The sequence below is a fragment of the Schistocerca gregaria genome, unplaced genomic scaffold (assembly GCF_023897955.1).
Source record: "Schistocerca gregaria isolate iqSchGreg1 unplaced genomic scaffold, iqSchGreg1.2 ptg000898l, whole genome shotgun sequence".
NCBI classification, from domain to species: domain Eukaryota; kingdom Metazoa; phylum Arthropoda; class Insecta; order Orthoptera; family Acrididae; genus Schistocerca; species Schistocerca gregaria.
Window position 1 is genome coordinate 928,771 of NW_026062259.1, and position 3,988 is coordinate 932,758.

Sequence of the window (3,988 nt, forward strand, 5' to 3'; positions counted from 1 at the left end):
TGTTCACATGTAGTAAAAACCTGAGAAATCCGTCCGTTTTCGTCATTTGTTATCGAATCGACTTACAGCCAGATCGTCACATTGGACGCTTTTCTCTCTGAGACGGTTACATTTATCGTCTGCAAAGCTACGTTGCGTGCTGCGGTATGCGGAAACACTAAAAGCACCATAGTAGAACACAGAAGAAGCTTCTAAGTTGAAGTAATAGCCAGTAAGAAGTAGTACAATTCAAGTTTTAATTATCGATTATTCACTTTTTAGCCGGCTTTGGTGGCTTGGATAAGACCTAGGACCTTAAGATTTTGCATGAAAGGAGTACTAGCTGCCGCGTTGCACGGGAGAATGTGAAAAGTGTTCATATGGAGTAAAAACCTGAGAAATCCGTCCGTTTTCGTTATTTGTTATCGAATCGTCTTAAAGCCAGATCGTCACATTGGCCGCTTTTCTCTCTGAGACGGTTACATTTATCGTCTGCAAAGCTATGTCGCATGCTGCGGTATGCGGAAACACTAAAAGCACCATAGTAGAATACAGAAGAAGCTTCTAAGTTGAAGCAATAGCCAGTAAGAAGTAGTACAATTCAAGTTTTAATTATCGATTATTCACCTTTTAGCCGGCTTTGGTGGCTTGGACATGACCTAGGACCTTAAGATTTTGCATGAAAGGAGGAGTAGCAGCCGCGTTGCATGGGAGAATGTGAAAAGTGTTCATATGTAGTAAAAACCTGAGAAATCTGACCATTTTCGTCATTTGTTATCGAATCGACTTAAAGCCAGATCGTCACATTGGCCGCTTTTCTCTCTGAGACGGTTACATTTATCGTCTGCAAAGCTATGTCGCGTGCTGCGGTATGCGGAGACACTAAAAGCACAATAGTAGAACACAGAAGAAGCTTCTAAGTTGAAGTAATAGCCAGTAAGAAGTAGTACTATTCAAGTTTTAGTTATCGATTATTCACTTTTTAGCCGTCTTTGGTGGCTTGAACATGACCTAGGACCTTAAGATTCTGCATGAAAGGAGGACTAGCAGCCGCGTTGCATGGGAGAATGTGAAAAGTGTTCATATGTAGTAAAAACCTGAGAAATCCGTCCGTTTTCGTCATTTGTTATCGAAACGATTTAAAGCCAGATCGTCACATTGGCCGCTCTTCTCTCTGAAACGGTTACATTTATCGTCTGCAAAGCTAGGTCGCGTGCTGCGGTATGCGGGAACACTAAAAGCACCATAGTAGAACACAGAAGAAGCTTCTAAGTTGAAGTAATAGCCAGTAAGAAGTAGTACAATTCAAGTTTTAATTATCGATTATTCACTTTTTAGCCGGCTTTGGTGGCTTGGACATCACCTAGGACCATAAGATTTTGCATGAAAGGATGACTAGCAGCCGCGTTGCACGGGAGAACGTGAAAGGTGTTCATATGGAGTAAAAACCTGAGAAATCCGTCCGTTATCGTCATTTTTTATCGAATCGACTTAAAGCCAGATCGTCACATTGGCCGCTTTTCTCTCTGAGACGGTTACATTTATCGTCTGCAAAGCAATGTCGCGTGCTGCGGTATGCGGAGACACTAAATGCACCATATTAGAACACAGAAGAAACTTCTAAGTTGAAGTAATAGCCAGTAAGAAGTAGTACAATTCAAGTTTTAGTTGTCGATTATTCACTTTTTAGCCGCTTTGGTGGCTTGGACATGACCTAGGACCTTAAGATTTTGCATGAAAGGAAGACTATCAGTCGCCTTGCACGGGAGAATGTGAAAAGTGTTCATATGTAGTAGAAACCTGAGAAATCCGTCCGGTTTCGTCTTTGTTATCGAATGCACTTAAAGCCAGATCGTCGCATTGGACGCTTTTCTCTCTGAGACGGTTACATTTATCGTCTGCCAAGCTATGTCGCGTGCTGCCGTATGCGGAGACACTAAAAGCACCATAGTAGAACACAGAAGAAACTTCTAAGTTGAAGTAATAGCCAGTAAAAAGTAGTACAATTAAACTTTTAGTTATTGATTATTCACCTTTTAGCCATCTTTGGTGGCTTGGACATGACGTAGGACCTTAAGATTTTGCATGAAAGGAGGACTAGCAGCCGCGTTGCACGGGAGAATGTGAAGAGTGTTCACATGTAGTAAAAACCTGAGAAATCCGTCCCTTTTCGTCATTTGTTATCGAATCGACTTAAAGCCAGATCGTCACATTGGACGCTTTTCTCTCTGAGACGGTTACATTTATCGTCTGCAAAGCTATGTTGCGTGCTGCGGTATGCGGAAACACTAAAAGCACCATAGTAGAACACAGAAGAAGCTTCTAAGTTGAAGTAGTAGCCAGTAAGAAGTAGTACAATTCAAGTTTTAGTTGTCGATTATTCACTTTTTTGCCGGCTTTGGTGGCTTGGACATGACCTAGGACCTTAAGATTCTGCATGAAAGGAGGACTAGCAGCCGCGTTGCATGGGAGAATGTGAAAAGTGTTCATATGTAGTAAAAACCTGAGAAATCCGTCCGTTTTCGTCATTTGTTATCGAAACGACTTAAAGCCAGATCGTCACATTGGCCGCTTTTCTCTCTGAGACGGTTACATTTATCGTCAGCAAAGCTATGTCGCGTGCTGCGGTATGCGGAGGCACTAAAAGCACCATATTAGAACACAGAAGAAGCTTCTAAATTGAAGTAATAGCCAGTAAGAAGTAGTACTATTTAAGTTTTAGTTGTCGGTTAATCACTTTTTAGCCGGCTTTGGTGGCTTGGACATGACTTAGGACCTTACGATTTTGCATGAAACGAAGACTAGCAGCCGCGTTGCACGGGAGAATGTGAAAAGTGTTCATATGTAGTAAAAACCTGAGAAATCCGTCCGTTTTCGTCATTTGTTATCGAATCGATTTAAAGCCAGATCGTCACATTGGCCGCTCTTCTCTCTGAAACGGTTACATTTATCGTCTGCAAAGCTATGCCGCGTGCTGCGGTATGCGGGAACACTAAAAGCACCATAGTAGAACACAGAAGAAGCTTCTAAGTTGAAGTAATAGCCAGTAAGAAGTAGTACAATTCAAGTTTTAATTATCGATTATTCACTTTTTAGCCTGCTTTGGTGGCTTGGATAAGACCTAGGACCTTAAGATTTTGCATGAAAGGAGGACTAGGAGCCGCGTAGCACGGGAGAATGTGAAAAGTGTTCATATGGAGTAAAAACCTGAGAAATCCGTCCGTTTTCGTCATTTGTTATCGAATCGTCTTAAAGCCAGATCGTCACATTGGCCGCTTTTCTCTCTGAGACGGTTACATTTATCGTCTGCAAAGCTATGTCGCGTGTTGCGGTATGCGGAGACACTAAAAGCACCATAGTAGAACACTGAAGAAGCTTCTAAGTTGAAGTAATAGCCAGTATGAAGTAGTACAATTCAAGTTTTAGTTGTCGATTGTCACTTTTTAGCCGGCTTTGGTGGCAATGACAAGACCTAGGACCATAAGATTTTGCATGAAACGAAGACTAGCAGCCGCGTTGCACGGGAGAATAAGAAAAGTGTTCACATGTAGCAAAAACCTGAGAAACCCGTCCCTTTTCGTCATTTGTAATCGAATCGACTTAAAGCCAGATCGTCACATTGGCCGCTTTTCTCTCTGAGACGGTTACATTTATCGTCTGCAAAGCTATGTCGCATGCTGCGGTATGAGGAAACACTAAAAGCACCATAGTAGAATACAGAAGAAGCTTCTAAGTTGAAGCAATAGCCAGTAAGAAGTAGTACAATTCAAGTTTTAGTTATCGATTATTCACCTTTTAGCCGGCTTTGGTGGCTTGGACATGACCTAGGACCTTAAGATTTTGCATGAAAGGAGGACTAGCAGCCGCGTTGCATGGGAGAATGTGAAAAGTGTTCATATGTAGTAAAAACCTGAGAAATCTGTCCATTTTCATTATTTGTTATCGAATCGACTTAAAGCCAGATCGTCACATTGGCCGCTTTTCTCTCTGAGACGGTTACATTTATCGT